Here is a 24221-nt window from a genome sequence, read left to right as displayed (position 1 = left end):
TGTTTGCATGCAATATTTGTGCATTTAAAAAATGTAAGGCTAAAAGATTAATGGTAAAGAACTCGGAATCTAAAAAATGGCTTTGTGATAAAAAAAAATGCATGTAGTCACATTATCAGATTAATGTGTGTAATAGGAGCTCATGAAGCTCTGGAAGAAATAGAGATTTTGGATATCATTTCTTGTTTACACAGTCAGACAAATGTTATTGACTGGTTTGTTTTATCCAGACATCGAGTCCTTCCCAAGGACCTGGGATGGCTGAATTTTATTATCAGTGTTGTTGCTGTTATTATAGATATCATCACAGAATATAGGCTGTTCCCAGTAAAGTTGCTTTTTGTAATTGGCTGATGGTGATTTCTTTGGCCCCTATGGTGTTGAGGAGCTCTTCAAGTTGTTTTGGAATAGCACCTAGAATGCCAATTACCATTGGGATTATTTTGGTCTTTTTCTGCCACAGCCTTTCAATTTCAATTTGTAGATCTTTGTATTTTGTTATTTTTTTCTATTTCTTTTTCTTCTATTCTGCTATCCCCTGGTATTGCTGTGTCGATTATTTTAACTTGTTTTTCTTTCTTCTCGACTACAGTTATATCTGGTGTATTGTGTGGCAGATGTTTGTCTGTTTGTAGTCGGAAGTCCCATAATATTTTTGCATCTTCATTTTCTACCACTTTTTCAATTTTATGGTCCCACTATTTTTTAGCTGCAGGTAGCTTGTATTTTTTGCAGATGTTCCAGTGTATCATCCCTGCTACCTTGTCATGCCTTTGTTTGTAGTCAGTCTATGTGATCTTTTTACAACAGCTGATTAGGTGGTCCACTGTTTCATCTGCTTCTTTACAAAAGTGGCACTTGCTGTTTTTTGTTGATTTTTCAACTTTTGCTCTTATTGCATTTGTTCTTAGTGCCTGTTCTTGTGCAGCCAGTATTAAACCTTCTGTTTCTTTCTTCAAGTTGCCATTCTTAAGCCATTGGCAGGTCTTGGTGACGTCTGATTTTCCACTTATATTGTGCAAATATTGACCATGCAATGGCTTATTTTTCCATTTTTCTGCTCAGTTCTTGACTTGTTCTTTCTTGTATACCTGCTGTGTTTCGTTGGTGTGGAATAGTTTCTCGTTATTGACCATTTGAAGTGCATCTTCTTCACTGTCCTTGATATATTCTTCAAGGCCTCTTTTCTCCTCTTCTGCTGTTTGATGGATTTGCTGCATTCCTCTTCCACCTGAGCTGCGAGGGAGGTATAGCCTATCGACATCACTGCGGGGGTGCAGAGCATGATTGATGGTCATGATTTTCCTGGTCTTACAATCTAGCGACTCTAGCTCTGCCTGGATCCAGTCTATTATTCCTGCAGTGTATCTGATAACAGGTATAGCCCAGGTGTTTATGGCTTGTATGGTGTTCCCGCCATTGAGTTTGGACTTGAGGATTTTTCTAACTCTCCTGATGTATTCACTTCCAATTTTTCTTTTAACTTCAGTGTGTGCAATGTTATCAGCCTGGAGAATGCCCAAGTATTTGTAAGGTTCTTTCTCTTCCAGGTTCTTGATGTTCCTTCCATTGGGCAGTTCTATTCCTTCTGCTTTTTTTATTTTCCCTCTGTTCATTATTAATGCAGCACACTTGTCTAGTCCAAACTCCATTGCTATATCACTACTGAATATACGGACAGTGTTTAGCAGTGATTCAATTTCTGACTGGGACTTTCCATACAACTTCAGATCGTCCATGTACAGCAGATGGTTTCTTTTACTTGATGTTTTAGATGTTTGGTATCCGAGGCCTGTTTTGTTTAGTATTTGTGAAAGTGGAGTCATGGCAGTTACAAACAACAGAGGGGATAGTGAGTCCTCTTGGAAAATACCTCTTCTAATGCTAACCTGTCCAAGTGTCTCACCATTGATTGTTAACTGTGTACTCCACATGCTCATTGCTTTTTAAATAAATATCTGAATGTTTTTGCTGACACCAGTTGTTTCTAAACATTTTAGTATCCATGTGTGAGGCAATGAATCGAAGGCTTTCTTGTAGTCAATCCATGCAACACTTAGATTGGTTTTTCTTCTCTTGCAATTTTCTAAAATCATTTTGTCAATCAGCAGCTGGTCTTTTGTGCCTCTGGTGTTCGGGCAATTTCCTTTTTGTTCAACTGGAAGCTGTTTGTTAGTGACTTCATCTGCTATTTTTTCAGTTAATAATTTGAACATGGTTGGCAGGCAGGTTATCGGTCGATAATTACTTGGAGCTGCACCTTTTGCTGGGTCTTTCATTATGAGATAAGTTTTCCCAGTTGTTAGCCACTGTTCAATATCACCTCCTTGCAAAATTTGATTGTACTGTTTTGATAGTTGTTTATGAAGGCTTGTTAGGTGTTTAAGCCAGAAGCCATGCAGTTTATCGTCGCCTCGTGCGGTCCAATTTTTAATTCTCTTTGCTCTTTCACTTATTAATTCTGGTGTTAAAGATCTTGCATTTGTTGGTTACATTTTTCGACCTCTTTCAACCAGCCTGCTTCTTTATTATAATCTATTGGATTGTCCCATAATTTCCCACAGAATTGCACTGTTTATTGTTTATTTGGTGTTTCTACGTTTCTTGCAGTTTCTCCTTCTAAGCTTTGGTAGAAACGTCTCTGATTCGACTGGAATTGGAGATTCTGCCTGTGCTGTGTAATTCTGGCTTCATATCTGCTAATCTTCTTTGACACTGCTGTTATTTGCTGCTTTATTATTTCCAGGACTTCTCTAATTTTCCTTGAATCTAGGTGGTATTTTTGGATCAGATACTGTTTGGTGTCTTCATTCTTCAGCTTCTTGTCTTTCATATCTTTCAATTTACTAGCATCTGATCTAAGCCTGGCGACTTTATTTTCTAATCTAATCTTCCATTTAGATGATGTACTACTTTCTTTTTGTACAGGTCCACTGATCTTATATCCGAGCTCTTGTGTTATTGTTGCTGCTGCACTGTGCATTAGTTGGTTTGTTTCTTGCAAGTTATTGGTTGTTATTTCTGCAAGTTCAGCATTGACATCTTTTAATGCCTGAGCAAGTTGTTTTTTGGCAACTGTTTTTAGAGCTGGAAGTCGAACCCTGGTGGTTGTTTGGTTCTTGTGCTCAGTTCTTTTTGGCTTTAGTTCTTGTTGCTTTTCTGTTAAACGGCATTCAGGTTTTTGAGGTGAAAGCAAAGGGGAGGTTGCCTGGTTTTGATTTTGAAGCAGTTCAGCAACAGTGGTATCCTCCATTTCCAACACCTCCTCCACCTGCACCTGAGCAACTTCTTCAGTTGGTGGTAATTCTTCTTCCATATCTTGAGCCTGTGTTGTTCTTTGCAGCTCAACTTCTGTGAATACTTTATTTTTTATTATGAATCTTCTCTGGTCTGCTAGCCTTTGTTCTTTTATTTCTGTATCTGGATGCTTCTCTTTCCAAATTTGGTACATTCTTTTTAAATAACCTCTTCTAGTTGGACTAGACTTGTAATAGCAGATCATTATTTCCTTGTTGGCGTTTTTCGTATATTTTTTCTGGTTAAGCGATGTTTCTTCCAGTAACCTTGCAGTCTCCAGTCCTGGTTGCTCAACTGAAGATCCTGAGTCCTGTAGCCCACTTGCCACCAGATGTCCAGGGACTCCAGCACCTGGCACGGTCCTTGTTGACCCGGGCGACGACCGATCCGATATAGATTTATTGAAGTTATGTCTCACCATATTGTTGATGGGAGAGGCACTCTTCGTCTGACTCCTCTGGTGAGACTTGTCCAGTATTGTTGGACCTCTGGCATAGCACTCACCTTCCTCAGAGCACGCAAGCCCCACAACCACGCCAAGGTAGTGCCTCATTGGGGGGAATATATTATTATTGTTGTTTACACAGTCAGACAGGTGTTGTTGACTGGTTTGTTTTATCCAGACATCGAGTCCTTCCCAAGGACCTGGGATGGCTGAATTTTATTGTCAATATTGTTGCCGTTGTTATAGATATCGTCACAGAAAATAGGCTGTTCCCAGTAGCTTTTTGTAATTGGCTGGTGGTGATTTCTTTGGCCCCTATGGTGTTGAGGTGCTCTTCAAGTTGTTTTGGAATTGCACCCAGGTTGCCAATTACCACTGGGATTATTTTGGTTCTTTTTCTGCCACAGCCTTTCAATTTCAATTTGTAGATCTTTGTATTTTGTTATTTTTTCTATTTCTGTTATTATTATTATTATTATTATTATTATTATTATTATTATTTAGTTAAATAATACTTTAAGCTTAGCCTTTATTTTATTTCTGATCTCCTATATAGTGATGTGTAAACTTCTCCCGGCTTGAATTACAAGCATCATCAAATGCTTGAAAAGGATTTTCAATCCTTGAAATGCTTGAAAAGGATTCCAAACCCCACCCTTTGAGGGTTCAAAATACACTCATGAATTTTTGCACATGCTTGTCTTTCAGAGTGCCACCTGGAAGTCAAGAAATCAACACAAATCCTAAATGAAACCTTATAGTCATCAGCAGACCAGGAGACTTTTGCACATACATCCCTTGCCTGCCATACGCACAAGCAAAGCAAGCAGCCAGCCATGAAACCTCCCAATAGTGGGGCTTAATCCAGAACAAGAGGAAGTATAGATCTACCCCCAACTATTGCTTCTCAGCCTTTTGGCTAAAACCAAGTGTAGTACCCCCAACTGCCCCGACGTAAAACAAAGTACTGTACATGTCATTCCAGAGACAACTGAATGCCCCCAAACCAAGGTATTGTGCTGTATACATTCCAATTGTTAAAATTTTGAGTCACTTTCAACAATCAGGGATCATTTCAATCAAGAGTATGAGGTGATGTAAGCCATCTGAGCATGCACTGACAGTGGCTACTAGCTTTCCCTGTCTACTCTGCTGAATGGTGGCCATGGAAGCACAAAATGAGCATGTACATTTGTAATATATCAATTGCAATTATGAATAGAGTAAGAATTTCAGCTTACTCTGGAATACAATCAAGTACTGAAAACTGAGAAAACTTCTACTTAGAACCTATTGGTTTTGAACTTCAGCTATATTACTGCTTTTATCTGCAAGACAAATCTTTTATATGACCAAATTGACAAAGTTTTCAAAGTGAATAGATTACTCCCTTTTGAAAGTATGAATCTATAATCATTCCAAAACTACCAATGGATGTCCACTCTAATGCTCATTGACCGCTTGGTATTATTGGCTGAATGTTTTATTTATCTAGTGTGTTTTGCTAATAAACAAATTTGTTCAGTGTATTAATTTATTTCTTATTTACTGTATATACTTTCTTTCAAGAGGTTTCTCAAGGCAGGTTAAAAGTACAAGTATAAATGCATTTTTCTCCCCATTATTCTTTTTTCTCTAAATATATTTAATGGGGGGAAATCATTGCAATGTTGTTTTGATTCCTTTGAACTGTAGCTACAAAAGTATTTGCCTTGACCTGAAAGACAAAATTGAGAATTGCCAATGTGACGTCTTTTACTGTCACTTTGCTCTATAATGTTGCTCTATAATTATTTTGGCCTATAGTACTCTATAAAATGCATGTACACCAATGGTACTATAACATTATTAGAGAAACTGTTTGAAAGTGAAGCAGAATTCCTTATTGAAGGAAAGTTTTGAGTGATATGCCAATATATTTGGTATAATCAAAGCCAGCATCTGAACCATTTTCGATCCAACCTGCTAAATGTATATATTACTTTTATGTAGATTGCTTCTACTCATCATTGGGTCAAGTCTCAGATGTCATCCCATTACATCCCAAGTGATTAAGAAGATGCTTTCCAAGAGTAAGTTTTGCACATTGCTTCATTTAAACAACACAACAAAGACTTTGAAGTGGTAATTGCCAACTTTTTCCTTTTTGAGAGATGAATCAAACAGATATGGTAATTGCACAGCATGGCAGGGCCTACATAGCTCTACAAGATCAAAAGGGCATTTAATGCACAAGTGTTTCAAAAAAACTCTGATCTCTCCTTATAAAGTATATTATTATGTAAGACACAACTTTCTGTTGCAGTGACTCTCCCATCTTAGTTTCAGTGTTGAAATCAAACTTTATACTGATATTTTAAAAGACCAAAAACGAAAGAAGCCTCTTTAAAGGGTCACTTAATGACATTGTTAGGATTCTTAATGTAGTTACTAGGTGAAAGAGCTGTCAGTAAAACATAAAGAATGAGTTGTTCTCCTGCTGCCACAGTCTCAACTGATTTACAACCACTTTGCGTTTGATGTTGGACAGGATAATTTCATCAGTCTCCAACCCTTGTGATCATGTCCCAAAATGACTAGTCAGGTGAAGCCCTGGCAGAAGATTGCTTGTCACCTGTAGGAAGTAGCTGTCTGCTATGAGTAGTCTTCACTCATAAATGTAATCATCTGTTAGTTATTCATTGAGCTATACTTCATGGTCTGGATGTTGCAGTGCAGATAATGTACAAACACCTTGCTAGGAAAATATTTGAAATAACAGATGAGTCTGTTAAATACATTGGGAGAGCATCGTAAGCTGAAGCTATTTGCAAGTTCATATCTAAAGGTTATTTCAGAAAAATCCATTTTAAAGAAGAAAACACCAGATGTCGATCTGACTGTGGGACATTGCACTGGGTTCCTTTCTTATTTAAAGCCACTGTTGATGTCTGAGGTATTGTCAGCAGGCATTGCTGAAGGGAAATACTGAAAGATGTTGACTCTCATGTCAAATCTTAGGGAAATCAAGAGTGAGGTTGAGAGATGCTTATGTAGAATTAGGGAAAGTTGTAGAATTTTTGGACTTTTTCATTTGGGGCTGAGTTTTAGTGGTTGTATGTGTGTGTTTTGATAGAGTTAGGAGGGCTGGCTCTAGGCAGGAGCAAGTTGTCCGTGCCTTCATTTATTTTTATTTTTTATTTGTAAAACATTTTTATACCAGTCCATATGCAAGCCCCCAGATGGTTCACAATACAAAAACACAAAAATCAAAACATTAACACAACTAAAACAGTTTAAATACAGATCAAAACTCTTAAAATTAAAACTTCAAAACTATGAATCTAGTTTCATTGCAGGGAGATACATAACAATGTGTGGGGGGGGGAATTAAGAGTATTTGATAGATACAATATTAGATAATTGAGCATTGTCTAGCTACCAACTGCTCAGGTTCTGCAAGTTGTGTCTCTAGAAACTCCCCTTTCTTATAGCAGGTGCTGATAAATTCCAGGTTAGAAACAGGTAAAACAGCTATCCTCCATGATTTGATTGTCAGCTTATATTACCAAGACCTGGATGGATAAGGCCAGCTCACCATTATCTTCCTGTCTGATAGCAGCTGGTTACTTGGTAACTTACCAGCCTTGGAATGGGCTGAAGAGGGGCAATTATATATAATAACACCATTCCCAATGCCAGGCATCTGGAAGATGAAATGAAAGGATTTAAGTGACCCTGGCAGTGGGCACCAGGGATAAATTGGGGGTCTTGGTGTACTGCCTATCCCGCTGCTCAATAAGCTCCATGCCTGAGCTTGCTGTGGTGGCATTGTTAGATCCCTTCATTGTTAGATCGCAGAAGCATCAACATCTATGCCAAGAGCGCCTCATTAGATCTGGTTCAGGATTTCGTGGCTGTCATAATAACCACAAGGTTCTCCGTCTACATTGCCATTCATAACAGAATATTCACTTGACCTGCTATTCTCTGCCAGTCAGGATGTTGGTGATCTGTTGGGGTTTTCAGTGGTGCCTTTGTGATGAAAACATAATTAATTTTGAAGGACTCAAAGTTTGGGCTCTTCCAACCTCTGGTAGTGCTCAATGGGTGGAAGCTACCACCCAAATTTCATAGGAATTGGGCAAAGGGCTGATTTTTGGTGAATTTTTGAAGTTTAAGATTTTTCCCTTAGGGAATAATGGAGGTTTGAGCAAAAGTATAGCTTCACATTGGGGGTGGGAAGGGGTGGCCCAGAGCAGAGTTGGGTAGGTGGTAGTGCCCAGTGGGGTCAAGGAAGCTGTCAGAGTTATTTCAAAGGAATTTGGCAGAGGGCTGATTTTTAAAGATTTAATGGAGTTTACGCATCTTTAAAGTTCTTCCCCATAGGGAACGATGGAGGTTTCAGCAGCCCCATAACTGCACTTGGGGGGCACCAGGGTGGCCCAGAGCGAGTGGTGCTGTAGAGCACATAGGGTGCCAACCACCCCCATGGGTTGCTAACCCATGGGGTATGGGATTCTGTTGTTTCTGAGATGTTTTGAATGTAGATTCTCTAGTAGCATATGAGAGTGGATTCATGGCTTCTCATTGAAAATCTCATATGCTACCAGAGAATCTACACTCAGAACACCTCAGAAACAACAGAACCCAGTAACCCATGGGGGTGGTTGGCACCCTATGTGCACTACACCACCACTCACTGCTGGTCACCCCAGTGCCCCCCCCCAGGTGGAGTTATGGGTCTGCTGAAACCTCCATTGTTCCCTAGGGGGGGAAACCTTAAAGACGTGAAAACTTCAAAAATCACTTAAAAATCAGCCCTTTGCCCTGTTCCTTTAGAATCTGGGTTGTGGCAGGCACCCCTTGGGGCACTGCCACCCAACCCACTGTTTTGCCCTTCAGGACCCCTTTCTACCCCAAATCTGCCCCAAAGGCATGTAAATTTCAAAAATTCTTTTAAAATCAGCCCTTTTCCCAATTCCTTTGGAATTTGGGTTGCAGCAGGCACCCATTGCGGCACTACCACCTGACCCACTCTTCTGCCCCCAAAGCCACCTTTCTGCCCTGAATCCACCCCAAATAATATCAACATCACACATCAACAACAACAGCAGAGCTTTGCAAAGAACCAGGCAGATTTCCAAAGGTCATGCGCATCCATATCCCCCCCAGAAATGCAATCGTTCTACACACAACAGTGTGAAACAACAACAATGAAATGTACACTGTTCCATGCAGTGTGCACACTGCCCCACTGGCCAATGAGGGTAAATTTCACCTTTAAATTTCCTTAAAAGGAATAAGGAGGCAATTGCTAGCAGATCAGCCCATTCTTTCGCTGGCCAATTTGCAGGCTGGAAGGGCAAGAAATTCAAACAGATGTCAAAACTCAAAATGGAGACTGAAGGAGAAAGACTTTTTGCAATTGCAAAATGGAGTTCCAAAACAGCCGAAACAACAAAATGTTTTGTATCCAAAACAGGGACATTTTGTTTCAGCTACAAAATTTTTTGTTTTGAACATTGGGTGTTTTGTTTTGGCTACAAAAGAGCCGAAATGGCCTGTTTGGAGCACAAAACATTTTGTATCCGAAACGAAACGCACATCCCTACACCAGACTTCCAGGCTACAATGCTGCAAGGGAAGCAGCTTGAGAGCAGGTTAAGGATTATTAGGGCTGAATACAGTAGAACACAACCTTAGAACAATGAGCAAGGGTTTGGGAGAACTCCACACCATATGACTTTTCTACAGAGGCGTATCTAGGGAAAATAGTGCCTAGGGCAAGCACTGACATTGCGCCCCCTGTCCAAACATCTGACACCGAACTTTCAGATAACTTTACCATAATATCAGCTCAAAAATACAAGTCAAGTTCGTTAATCTTTTAATATTTCAAAAACTATTTAGCAGTGGATGTAGCCAGACCAAAAAATGCTGGGAAACTACAAATTTCAGTATGCTGGGGCTCATGAAATACCCAAATACTATGTGGAGGTGTGCTTGGAAAACTAAACAGAAGTGCCTGTCTGAGGCTGGAAGTGGCCTGTGGCCTGCAGACTATTAGCCATTGATAGACCTCTCCTCCATTAAATATCCAAACCCCTCTTAAAGCCATCCAGTTTGTTGGCTGTCACCATATCTTGGGGCAGAGAATTCCACAATTTGATTATGAGTTGTGTGAAAAAGTACTTCCTTTTGTTGGTCCTGAATTTCCTAGCAATCAATTTCATCAGATGACCCCTGGTTCTAGTGTTATGCGAATTTTAGGACCAATAAAAGGAAGTACTTTTTCATACCATGCATAGTTGATCTATGGAATTCTCTGCCATGGGATGTGGTGATGGCTACTAACTTTGATTACTTAAAAAGGGACTTAAAATCCATGGAGGACAGGTCTATCAATGGCTACTAGTCAGGTGGCTTTAGACTACCTCCAGCTTCGGAGGCAAGATAAGAACATAAGAACAGCCCTGCTGGATCAGGCCCAAAGCCCATCCAGTTCAACATCCTGTTTCACACAGTAGCCCACCAGATGCCGCTGGGAAGCCCACAGGCAGGAGTTGAGGGCCTGCTCTCTCTTGCTGTTATTCCCCTGCAACTAGTATTCAGAGGCATCCAGCCACATCCATAACTATCCCTGTAAACCAGAGGTTTTTTGCTTTAATGTACTTCCCCCCCCACCCACCGAAGACAGTACCAAGACTGAGCAGTTACAATTTGCATAGGAAGCTGCCTTATACCAAGTCAGACTATTGGTCCATCTAGCTCACTATTGTCTAAACAGACTGGCAGCATCTTCTCCAAGATTACAGCTAAGAGTCTTTCTCAGCCCTAACTTGGAGATGCCAGGAAACTTGGAATCTTCTTCATACATGCATGCATATGCTTTTCCCAGAGAGGCCACATCCCCATAGGGAATATGTGAGAGTGCTCACATATATCTCCCATTCAAATGCAAACCAGGGTTGATCCTCCTTAGCAAAGGGGACAATTCATGGTTGCTGCCACCTAATGGCACAGCGAGGAAATGACTTGACTAGCAAGCCAGAGGTTGCTGGTTTGAATCCCAGCTGGTATGTTTCCCAGACTATGGTAAACACCTATATTGGCCAGCAGTGATATAGGAAGATGCTGAAAGGCATCATCTCATACTGCGTGGGAGGAGGCAATAGTAAACCACCCACAGATGCAAGTTTGGGGGGGTACAGACATATTTTAAACAAACAAACAAACAAACCCCTCCTGTATTCTACCAAAGGGCCCTGTGGTCGCCAGGAGTTGACACCGACTTGATGGCACACTTTACCTTTACCACAAGACCAGCTACATTTAAGTAATTTTACATAAGCAAGTTATAACATTTTGTGGCCTCTCTTTCTCAGAGCAAGACACAGCAATTTTAAGATATGGGAAACCCTGAAGATCATTTTCAGTACAAATTAAAAATAGCATAAAAGTTAGCTTTCCTTCCAGTCTTCACACTTAAAGCTTGTGTTGGAGATGAACTTCCAGTGCATCGACCTTTTGCACCAACTGTCCTAATGTCCACTAGGGGCATTGGGAGTAGAGACAATGAGTAAGGGTCTCCTTATCTGTCCCTACTCTATGACCCCTGAACTGACTCTGCAGCACTTCCTGTGCTGCTGAGTCACAATCCTTCCTTTCCTCCTAGAGAGCAGATGGAAACATCTCTCTCTCTCCTTACATATCCATTCTGTGGTCCTTTAGATTAGATATAGGTCTTTCCTATCTAAATGTATTTAACCAATAAATATTTAGTGTTTAGTCATACAAGGATCTCCATGTGTTTTCTCTAAACAGCTGCAATATCCAAACCATCCTCTGCTACCTACTCTGTAACTGGAGTGTGTGGTGTGTGCTCATTCCTTAGTGCTCTGCTGTTTTACCTATTGTGGGTAAAAATCAGCAACCTCTAACAGCTTGGCAAATGTAATTGTTCCAAAGATGAGATCATGTGTTTCTGACTTCTCTACATGGAACATTTTAGTAGCTAAATTTTTTAAAAGGGAAAATACCCTCTGAAAAGAATTATAATGGACGTACTGATGTCTGACTACAAAATACCTCCAGGCACCATTGTAAAAAAGGTGTTTTTGTTTAATAAGGCTTTCCACATATAATGAATGAAGAAAGAGCCTTTGGCAATCGAAGCAGCCCTTTTGTGGCATCCAGTGCCATTTGTCTCTTATAAACACACAGAAAACTACAGTAACTGGCGTCAAGAATATTCCGTATGCACCCCAGAAGGCATTGCTTCACACAAGCCAAATCTTGTAGTTCTGCAAAGGTGTTGTTTATAATGAAGGATTCTCTCCCCCGCCCCGCCCCCATCCCACTTCCAAATGATCTTTAGTCTGGATCATTGACAAATGATTGTCACACTTTGCTCACTCACGTTTTACAGGGCGGGGGGCGGGCAGCTCAAATAAGGGTGCAATCTATTAATTGTCCATCTGTGTTTTCCCCACACTTAATCCATTGCATGTATCCAATGCTTTTTGAGAATAACTGTACAATAGCACACTGACCACAAGTGTGGACTGTGGTTACTGCTACTGTCACATCTTTTTTGAGAGAGAGTGGATGGATGGATGGATGGATGGATGCTGTTTTGGTGGGAGGCTGAGCCTCATTGCCACACCTATTCACTTCCATGCTTGAGCACACCTTTTCCATTTCCCTTCCTTTCCATTGGAGGTTGCTGGTGTTGTTGGAGCATTTCCCATTTTTTAATAAATATGCTCAATTTTTTTAATTTTAATTTTTTGCATTCGTGCATATGTTTGGAATTATTCTGACAACTTGGAAATGAGGCTATGATACAGCATCTGCTTTGCATGAACGTTTGCGAACACCCGAACAGTCGTGGGATGTTCAGTCCGGGGTCGGACCGAACAGGGGGTGGTTCGGTTCGACACTGAACACATTCAACATCGAACCTGTTTGCACACCCCTACCTGGAATGCCCATTGCCTCAGACAATCGAGTTTCTAGTGGATTGTTTTCTGAGGCTTTGTTCCTCCCATTCTGAAGCTGCCTTGTTCACGTAGCTACAGTGGTGGCTTTCTTTGGGGCCTTCAGGGCCTCTGAGCTATTTCCAAAGGGGAAAGTTGCACCATGCTCTAGGGTGGTACAGAGCTGTTGGAGCTATTTCCCCTCCCCTGCTGGCTCTCTTTATAGCCTCCTCTGGCCGGTTTGGCCGCTCTTTGGCCGGTTTTCCGTCTTCTCCCGGTGGTGCAGCAGCCATTTTGGAGGCTGTGTGCCTGCGCAATTGGCCTCTGAGTGGCCCGGGCCAAATGCACCCTGAACCTGGCTCCCAAGATTGTGTGTTAGCATAAGCTACTTGTAAACTTGCACTGACACAGAGACAGGCACCTAGAGGGCCTGTCCCTTGGAGGAAATCCCTAGTGCACTGTGCTTGGTGCATGGTGCACTGTGGGATATCTGGAGACCAGGATAACAAGTCCCGGCCTCTGTTGATCCGTACTACTTCCAGCAGCGCTGGTTGTGTGGCCATGTGACTTGCACACCACAGGGGCCAAGAGTGGTCATCTGCGGGAAGGTAGGTTGAACCCTGCCTTCACCCCCGCCCACCTGCACGATAGTGTGAATAGCCCCTAAATGTGATATTGATCACATTGTTTAACCCTGCATGTTGGTTTTTCAAAATATAAATAGCAATTCGGGGGCCCTGATCTGGATCAAGATTGTGATGTTGTGGTAGTGGTGGGAGCTTTGTCCCAATTCCAGTCTCCAAAACAGTCCGATTTCCAGATCGTGGAGGCCCTGCAGCTGCTATTTGCCTCCAGAGGACATTCCAATTGATCAGGGCCTCTGTGGCTGCCATTTATATTTTAAAAACAGCAACACAGAGCCAAGTGATATGATTAACAGCTGGCCCTTAAACTTAGGAGACCCAGATTCAAATCCTTGCTCAGCCATGCAATTCATTGGGTAATCTTGTGCCAGTCAATCTGCCTTAGTCTAAGCTATTTCACAAGGTTGCTGTTGCAATAAAATGGGGGGTGGGCACCATGTATGTTTCTCTGCGTTCTTTGGTAGAAGACGAGGATATAGACAAGCTTCTTGGAGCGGTGCGGCCTACCACCTGTTCTCTTGACCCTTGCCTGCCATGGATTATACTATCCGGCAGGGAAGTTGTTGTAGAAGGCCTAGTAGAGATTATAAATGCTTCTCTGAGGGAGGGCAGGATGACTCCTTGCCTTAAGGAGGCAATTATTAGATCTCTTTTGAAGAATCCTGTGTTGGATTCCTCAGAGTTAAGCAATTACAGGCCTGTCTCCAACCTTGCGTGGTTGAGCAAGGTAACTGAGAGGGTGGTGGCCACCCATGATGAAAATTATTATCTAGACCCATTTCAGACTGTCTTTCGGGCGGGCTGTGGGGTGGAGACTGCCTTGATCGGCCTGATGGATGATCTCCAATTGGGAATGGACAGAGGAAGTGTGACTCTGTTGGTCCTTTTAGACCTTTCAGCAGCTTTTGATACTATCAACCATAGTATCCTTCTGGAGTACCTGAGAGGGTTGGAGGTGGGAGGCATTGCTTTGCAGTGGTTCCATTCCTACCTCTCGGGCAGATTCCAGATGGTGTCCCTCAGGGACTCTCGTTCTTCAAAATCTGAACTTCGGTGTCCCTCAGGGCTCTGTATTGTCTCCGATGTTTTATTTATTTATTTACTTACTTATTTTATTTTATTGTTAAATTTATATTCTGCCTCGCATAAAAATAATCCCAAGGCGGTTTACAGCAGAATTTAAAACAAGATTATAAAAATGACACAATTAAAATATAAGCTAAAAATATAAAAACAAATCTAATTTAAAATGTAAAACACAAGCATAAAAACAGTACAAAATACAAAGAGCAGCAGCAGAGACAATCATATAAAAGCCTGGGTTTTAAAGCCAGGATTTAACATGCTTTCTAAAAGCTGTGATGGAGACTGAGGAGCGAATAGCCACTGGGAGAGTATTCCAGAGTCTGGGGGCAGCAACAGAGAAGGACCTGTCCCAGGTGCACGACAACCGAGCCAACTTCATTGTTGGCACCCGGAGCAGAGCCCCCTCAGATGACCTCATCAAGTGGGCACAACCCTTGAGAGAAGGCAGTCCCTCAGGTATCCCAGGCCCAAACCGTCTACATGAAACCGCTGGGAGAGATCATCAAGAGATTTGGTGCAGTGTGTTATCGGTATGCTGATGACACCCAAATCTTTTTCTCCGTGTCAGCATCATCAGGAGAAGGCATAACCTCCCTAAATGCCTGCCTGGAAGCAATGATGGGCTGGATGAGAGATAACAAACTGAGATTGAATCCAGATAAGACAGAGGTATTTATTGTGCGGGGTCGGAACTCAGGAGATGATTTTGATCTGCCTGTTCTGGATGGGGTCACACTTCCCCAGAAGAAACAGGTTCACAGTCTGTGGGTGCTTCCGGTTAAGGCAGTGGCCAGAAGTGCCTTCTATCAGCTTCGGTTGATACAGCAGCTGCATCCATTTCTTGAGATAAATGACCTCAGAACAGTAGTACATCTGCTTGTCACATCCAGATTTGACTACTGCAGTGTGCTCTATGTGCAGCTGCCTTTGTACGTAGTCCAGAAATTGCAGTTGATCCAGAATGCGGCAGCCAGGTTGGTCGCTGGGTCATCTTGGAGAGACCATATCACTCCTATCTTAAAAGATCTACACTGGCTGCAGATAGGTTTCCAGACAAAATACAAGTTTTTGGTTATAACCTGTAAAGCCCTAAACAGCTAGGCCTTTGTTATTTAAGAGAATGCTATGAGCCACACCACCCTTTGAGATCATCAGGAGAGGTTTGTCTGCAGTTGCCACCGACTCGTCTGGTGGCTACATGGGGACAGGCCTTCTCCATTGCTGCCTCAAGGCTTCTGAATGCTCTCCCTGCTGAAATAAGAGCCTCCCCATCTCTTACATATTTAAAAAGGCAGCCAAGACACATTTGTTCACCCAGGCTTTTAATTAGGTACTGTTTTAATAGTTTGATGATTTTTAATAGTTTTAACTTTGTTTTAAATTTTAAATTGATGTAATGTTTTAATGTTTTTACTTGTTTTTATTGTTTTGTTGTCAACCGCCCAGAGACTTGCATTTTGGGCAGTATACAAATTTATTTATTTATTTATTTATTTATTTATTTATTTATTTATTTATTTGTTCAATTTCTATACCGCCCTTCCAAAAATGGCTCAGGGCAGTTCAGACAGAGAAATAATAAATAAATACTATATAGTGGAGTCCTCTGAAGAACAAGGAGGCAACTAAACTTATTTCTATTCCCCACTTTCCTAAGTTTGCATCAGCCTCCTTCATGATATCAGTTGAGTCATTTTTTACCAGGAGAAAAAATGTAATCTGTACATTTATCCCTGCTTATCTGTACTATACCTGATAGGGGCTTTGCCTGTCTAGGAAAGTGTAGGGGAGGCTTGTACTGTAGTCAAGAGCAGGGGCATATCTAGGGTAGGGCAGGCAGGGCACGTGACCCGGGCACCACTTGACGGGGGCGCCATTTTTAAAAATTAAAAAAAATGTGGAAAATGGCCACCGAAAACAAAATGGCCACTGTGCATGCTCAAATGGCCTCTGTGAGGCCCTAGGCCATGCCAGGCCTCACAGAGGCTATTTGAGCATGCATGGCAGCCATTTTGTTTTCAGTGGCTATATATATATATATATATATATATATATATTTAAATGGCCACTGCATGTGCTCAGATGGTCCCTTCAAAGCCCTAGAGGCCAGCGAGGGGAGGGGGAACCTTTGCAGACCCACTCCACAGCCTTTAGGAAGCCCCCGAAGGGACTAGACGTATTTTTTAAATTTAATATAATATGTCACTGTACACACATTCAGTTTGGCACTATGTACAGAGAATCAGGGCTTGCAAATAATGAGCTGAAGCTTATGAGCTAGGATTGTATTCATTTGCTCTTACTTTGCTTCTTGTGATAAGTGAGTTAAATGTGATGTCTTAATAATATGGCTATTAATGTTGAATTTGTCTTTGAATCAGTGTGAAATCCTTAGTATTAAGGCCCACTGGGAGTTTCTTGATCTCTTTCTCTCATTTTAACTGTCTTTCTGAAATATTAGAATATATTCCAAGCAGTGACACAGTTTACTCTGCATATCCTTTAATTCTTTTCAGAGTATCTGGGAAAAGTCAAATTCTCCATTTATTTTTTAAACTTATGTGATGCTACAATGCATAATAGAGAATTAGACATTAGTTTTCCCAGTACACCTCCACATAGTATTTGGGTATTTCATGAGCCCCAGCATACTGAAATTTGTAGTTTTGCAGCACTTTTTGGTCTAGCTACGTCCACAGCTAAATAGTTTTTGAAATATTAAAAGATTAATGAGCTTGACTTGTACTTTTCAGCTGATATTATGGTAAAGTTATCTGAAAGATGAGTGTCGGATGTTTGGACAGTGGGCGCAATTTCAGTGCTTGCCCTAGGCGCTATTTTCCCTAGATACGCCTCTGGTCAAGAGACACATATTGTATGAATTGGTTTAAGGGAGGAAATATCAATCCAGAGCTCCAAGTAGTGACTTCAAAGACACTTTAATCGCTGCTCACTAGAATGGATATTTTGTAATACAAAATGCATCACATTTTAAAGCTCTGAAAGGTAAGATGCAGCCTTTGGCCATGAAGAAAGTAGCCAATAAGGATGAGATCCTTCCAAAAACAACCATAGTAACTTTGTTGGCTCTTATGGCAGAGCATGCTCTCCGAAGAGCTATCTGCAGAGGCCCATGATGGTTGATTAATGAAAAGGTATACAGTACAGATTCTAACTGTACCTGACCATAGCTGTTTGCCATAAAATTAAGTAAAGGAAAGATTTCAAACAAATGTTCCCTGAAAATTACTGGATTAGTTTAGCTGATTTTCATATAGGCATTGGTGGTATGGGGTGATGACAGGAGTAGGAAACCATTGGAGCTTGAACAATTCCACCTAGCCAGATGGTGACTGGAAGAGGTAAAACCTAAAGAGATTTTTTATTGCAATTGAGTTTTTTCACATCTCAGCCAATGGATGCTGCATGTCAATGTGTGCTGCATGTCAATGCGTAAAATAATTGCACATTGCAATTACAGCAATAAATATCAATCCTAACTGCTTAAGTGGCCTCTAGAATCTTCTGAAGATTGGTTGTATGTATTATAACACCAGACACTGTAGGTGTACATATCTGCCCATGGGTGCATGCATGCATACATACATGCCTACATACAAATGCCAAAGGAAGTTTGATTTTGTTGTTGTTGTTTTGTTGATTCTATCTTACGTTTCAGCAAGTAATTCAAATTTCTGAAACTTTTGTGCATATTTCAGTTCTCAGTCATACTGCACAAACATGGTATTTGGTATTGCGGAATTAGTTCTGTACACTCAAGAGTTGCTGCAGAATTAGTTATCTATCATACGCCCTCCTCTGTCCCTCTATCCTCCCTCCCCCTCCACCCCAGCCACATGACAAGCTACTTTTGAAACTATGGAGATTCTGACTGAAGTTAAAAAGAAATCCCCTGGGCATATTTAAGCTTTTGATTCAGCTTCTTTAGATCCCAGCCAGCATCATGGGATTCAGACCTATCATTGTTTTTTTTGAAATAGCAAGCTCCTAGATCATATGGATAATTTAATCAGGTATGGGTGTTTCTAACCCAGAAAGTTGATTTATTACTTTTTTTTAGCAGAGGGTATACACTGCCCTTCATATGTGCATCTCTGGAGGCCTTGAGGGAGTGCACATACAGGCCTAAGGCGAACATCCTAACTATTGAAGCACCAGTGCTTGTGAGACTCACCGCTTCTGCAGACAGGTTCCAGACTAATGCAGCACTGGTGCTTGTCCCTGGGGGCTGAGGGCACAGAGAGCTTCCAAGGAAAGGGGAGGTTGTCAAAATTCACACACACACACACACACACACACACCCCACAAACACAATGCCAGTGCTGAGTTAGTTTTGTTTCTATAGCACTGATACATCTCATGGAATACTGGCACTTAGTTAGGATGTTGGCTAACATATTTTTCTTTATATCAGAATGTTGTGCGTTTGCAGTTTGGTACTACTAAAAGATAACAAAATGTTTATTCTAATCAAAAGGTAGTTTTTAGATTTCTAATAAGGCGTTGATGTATAGTTTAATCCACAAACCAGTTAAGCCAGTATTCTTGAACTTAAATCAGTTAATTTGATTATTGATTTTAAGTGGTATAAAATAGCATAGTTCAAAGTAGTCTGCGGCTTGACTGCTTTGAAGATTGAAGAAAATTTAATGTGTCTTTCCAGTCACAGTGCAAATACTGTTCATTCCACATTTCTGACAATATACTGGGAAGAAATTCCACATGACTAAGAAGGAATTGCTATTATATTTAAGGCTGAAGTGATAGAGCAGCTAGGAGAATGCAGTTAAGATAAACATAGGTGGCCAGTCAGGGCAAATGATTGCATTTCTTGACGCTTTAGTGGATTATTCTCAAAGAATTCACAAACACAGTTCATTCATATATATATGAATATGTTTGTGAATTCTTTTTATAATGTGATATTGTACCTATGTGAATAGTTAACTGGAGGCTAAGACAGATTACCATTAGGCTAATAAAATAGGTTTCTAGTCAAACCTTGGCCCTCACTATGATATAATTAACTGGGAGTTATTTTACTTCCTGCACTGGCTTTTTAGCATAGCCTGCTGCTCCGAGGATGATGGCTCATACCTCATTACATTATAGGAAAATAATCACCTTGTTTGTGTACACATAGGAGGGGGAATAATAAACCAATAGCCACCAGCCTAGTATGAGAAGCAAATTGGTTAGATAGGCTGGCAGCATTTTTTCAGGGCTTAGAATGAGATGTGAGGAGAAAGGCACTTGTCCCTGGAGCATGTGTAAGAGCTCAAAGTGTTGTGTGTAAATAATCTTAGTCCAATTGAATAGCTGTACTTGCAAATTTCTCCACTTAGCTGGATGTGGAGTGGGCTGGCAGTGTCACTGTATATGTGTGTATACTTGTGAATATTGTTAGAAAAGGGGATATGGCTTTTCTGCCATATGAGACTGAGATTGTAGAAGAGGATTTTGCATCGACGCACTCACACTCCAACCAAGCAGCTGGAGTCAAAACATGGAGCGTTCCTAATGCCTTTGTAACTTGCAAGGCTTCAAAAGGAAGGGCAAGGAGGTTGGCAGTGCAAAAGTTCAATTTTTTACCATTGAGAGTTGGAGGCCTCACATACGCAGGGCCCCCTTGGGTGGGTGGGCTGGCTCAACTTGTGAGAACGCAGTCCGAGGGTTGACCAGCACCCTTGCAGCCACATGGTTCTCCCCAATGGCTTGGCTCTCTCATAAGGGGACTAGCCCACTTGGCAGCAAACTGCCTGTCAGCAGGATTTTGGTTGGGTCTGCATGGACTGCTTTGTCAGGCAAGCCCCTTGCAACATCTTCCCAGGTTATGGTGGGAAATAGCCCACAGCATCTCCCAGCATCCTTTGCCCTCCCTCATATCCTTTCCTAGGGAGTCTCCATGTTCCCCTCCCCGGGAAATATTGCCCCCTGGACCCCCACCCCACCCCTGAAATCATGCTTGTGCGGGACTGTCAGGGTGCAGGGCTCTTTGGGGGGACACCGGTACCATCGGTGTGAGAAGAAGTGGTGGCATGGCAGGGCAGGGCATTTAAAGGGATTTAAATGCCCTTTTCTTGCTGAGTGTTGGCGGTGCACTCCGAAGATGCATGAGCACACTCCGCACACCCCTTTCAGATCATGGTCAATCACCGCTGCTCCTCTCATGTGATGCTTTGCCCACAGTCTGGATGTGTCGCTTGCTAGGATCTGCCTCAGAAGTCGAGCAGCAGGAAGGGGCTCTGCTTTCCTGGAAATGGAGTTTGTTGGGCTACAGTTTGACAGATGTCTGCAGCATGATCTGGAGGTACAAACTGAAACCGTGGCCATGCTTAAATCTGGTTAAAAAGTACATGTAAACCCAGCCATGGTATGTCTCATCAAACAAAGGCAAGAGCAACTATGCAAATTTAGACATGAGCATCTGAGTTGGGCTAGTGTTTGTTTACTTATCTCAAGCCCCAGTTTCTCCCAGGTGCAAAGTTATACTCCTATAGTTTGCTAACAAGTGGCCTTTCCTGGTCTTCATCAGTCAGTTCATTAATGTGAATAGGATGGGAAATGTGCTGTTTATCTGTGCTCCTTTTAGAGAGCTTTTCATGTTATCTCTTAGGTGAGAGGATTCCTCCCCAATAGATTTATCTTCATTTCAGTGGGTATGTATAGTGTTGGCCATACCTTGTTAGCAAGATGTGGGCACGTCCTGCTTTGGTCTGTTTGGCAGCTTGATCTGAAGACACGCTGCCAGCATAGCCTGAACTGTTGACCTGCTCTGAGCTAAGTCTTTTTGACTAGGCAAGGTGAAAAGTCCATGAGGATCATGATTCCATGACGCTGAGACATCTAATAGAGGGGTGCTTTGCCGTGCTACCCCAAAATGTAGCTTACTGGAAACCACACACACACACACACACACACACACACACACACACACACACACACACACGAACCACTTCTTGCAATCTAAATTGCTACAGCCCAGACACAGATTTACCACCTCAGTGAAAAGTAGGCCTTAGAGAGATAGTTTCTAACATAGCTTTCTCCCTAACATATGCGTTTTCAATATTCAGATAAGTGGGGGTGGGGGAGGAGATATTGTAACACCTCAAGGACTAATGGCTGATAGCTAGAGACTAATGAAGCACTTGCACATTGAACAAAGTTGTCCTAAAGCAAGAAGACTATGTAGCTGTGCAATATCCCAGGAATGCTCAAAGTTGTGTTCTTCAGAGCAGGAGGCACACCACCTTGTGCAACAGCAAATATGTTTGCACTGCATAACACTAGTCTAGAATGTAAGCCCCAGCCTTAGTACATCTGGCTACAGTAACACCCATGTGCTAGTGGAACACATTTGTATAAGTACTTCATTAGTCTGGATGTCAGCAAATGTATTTTAACTCTTTATTTTGATCAGATGCATGAAGTGTTATCCTTTGTTAGCTGGTGTACATGCACATACATAAACACACATGCAGGACAGAGAAGAAAATTGTTCTGTGTGGGCCAAAGGGCTATGGGATGGAAGAAGTTAACAACAACAACAATTTGTATAATGAGAGTGGCAATTCATAACTGCAATGACAGTAGATAAAGCAGATAAAGCACTTCCTAGCTATGCTAAGTTAATTAACTGAAGTATTGAGAAAAAACAATGGTTTCCTATTGAAGCCTGCAGAATGGGTGGATCCAGGCCTGTGAATGATGGGACCAAATGGCTATGGAAGGTGAGAAAAATGGTATTCAAACATGAAGTTCCTCATCTCAGGAGTAGAGATGTGCGTGGAACGGAATCTGCATTCCGTTCCAAGCTCGGACCAGAATGCAAATCCCTGGAACAGTCTGTTGGGACAACAGTTGAACTGGTTGTTCTGATGGAATGAGCTTGGAATGTTCTGAGTGTTCCAAGAGCCATTTTGGAGGCCTGTTTTCCCCTTCCTGACTGGTTTTGGCACTGGCTAGCAATCTTCTTGCTTCTTGGTTTGCTTGTTATCATACAAATCCACTTGTATGGTAACAAGTTGTTGTTCCATTCCGAGCTCAAAACAGGCACTTCATTTGATGGGTGTTCTGTTTTGAGCTGGAAACACTCGAAACAACCTGTTTTGAGTTGGAATGCTTCGAGCTCAAAACATTCTGCACATCACTACTCAGGAGAATTGTTTAGATAATCTCTTAGATGATCTGTGAATAAGTGGCCTGAGAGAATATGTTTTCCACATTCATGGTAGAAATGCAGTATATTAAAAAGACCTCCTTTGCCCCTTAAGTACATGTTAACATTTTAAATTTAGAAGGAACTAACACAGAGGAATAATACTAATGTATAAGTCAGATGGGCTGTTAGAAGTGTTTAAGCTGCAGCAAACAGCACCTTCCATATACTTTAAATGATGAGGATCAACTTATTGCTAAGTTCTAGATGTATTGCATATTTTAACATCAAATTCACAACTGCAGTTTTATACAGATAGATCATAGAGTGTACGCTAGTCTCATTTAAAGAAACAAACAGCCACCTAATGCCATTCATGTTGTAGTTGTACAGTACCTTATATTGGCATGTGGCTGCATCATTATCCACTTCCAGGCACAAAATTAAATAGACAAAGTATGCATAGACAGTCATCTGGATCAATGGGAAATGGAGACAGCCCTTCTCCTGCCCAAGCTTGTGCCATGGCCTTCAATACAAACAATATCAGAGCCATCATATTCACTTGCCACCACAGGGTGCCTTACAGATAGACGAGTAAGAAACAGTGCTTTATAGCTACCACCTGCAAATTTCACAGTGTTGGCAAGTACACTGTAGTGCAGTACTAGAACAGGATAATTGCTGGAGACAGAGTTGGCAAGAATAGTTGATGGGAGATATGTTCAATTGCACATGAGTATAGTAGGTGAACTGTTAAAATAAAGACCTGCCATTAAATGCTGAGCAGCTGGCAAATCTAGATAATCTGTTTTGGTTGCTGTAGATAGGGTAAGAAGTCATCAACTAATAGGTTTTTTAAATATGTTTCATTTGTATGATAATAAGCTTGATTCTAATGCATTGTAACACCTATAAAATAGAGGTTGGGATAGCAAAGTTATCCTGGAACATTTACTGAGTGATACTTTTGAAAACAAAGAGAAAAATCCTGAAACCGATGTTTCTTGTGAATGTATAGGGGGAGTTTAAAGCAGAGCTTAAAGCATAAGCATAGCTTCCCTATTCTCAGTGTCAAGGGCAGCCCTGCACAAGCATGACTGCACTGCAGGGGTGTAGCAAGCCCTGAAGGGGCCCGTGTTCAAGAATTGAAGATGGGCGCCTTCCCGCCTTTTTTTTTTTTTTTTTTTGGTGGCTGCATATAAAGAGAGAGGGGGAAAAAGCCTTTGCCTCCTCCTGCTATAGTGGCAAGAGGCAGCAAGCATTTGTCTGACAGGTAATATGGGTATCCAGGAACTAGCAAAGAACAAGAACATGCTAAAAGGCAAACACAACTTTAATTATAATAAATAACAAATAATACAAGTTCTTATTTGTAATAATACAAATAAGAGAATTCAGCATCAGGGGGCAGGATTGTAGGGCTATTTGGGGGAGCAACAGGACTCAGATTAAGGCATCACAATGTTGATATTGCTAAAATTTACCATTAGCATTTTTGATGAGTGTGTCATTCTTATTTATTATTTTTACATTTTATATCCCGCCCTTCTTCAAGGAGCAAAGAGTGGTGTACTACATACTTGAGTTTCTCCTCACAACAACCC

The 24221-nt window shown here is 41.4% G+C and overlaps 1 protein-coding gene across 4 annotated transcripts in view; it reads left to right on the top strand.

The window, feature by feature from the left end:
* The window catches only part of SP4 (Sp4 transcription factor), a 302392-nt gene that overhangs the window by 17662 nt on the left and 260509 nt on the right, over nucleotides 1-24221 (top strand). For all 4 annotated transcript variants that reach the window (XM_053261505.1, XM_053261506.1, XM_053261504.1 and 1 more), the window contains exon 2: nucleotides 5735-5814. The gene's annotated coding sequence lies outside the window, so the exon portion shown is untranslated. The remainder of the gene's footprint in view (nucleotides 1-5734; nucleotides 5815-24221) is intronic.

The sequence above is a fragment of the Hemicordylus capensis genome, chromosome 6 (assembly GCF_027244095.1).
Source record: "Hemicordylus capensis ecotype Gifberg chromosome 6, rHemCap1.1.pri, whole genome shotgun sequence".
Lineage (NCBI taxonomy): Eukaryota > Metazoa > Chordata > Lepidosauria > Squamata > Cordylidae > Hemicordylus > Hemicordylus capensis.
The sequence above is the reverse complement of the archived record's forward strand: the minus strand, read 5'-3'. Positions and strand labels throughout refer to the sequence as shown.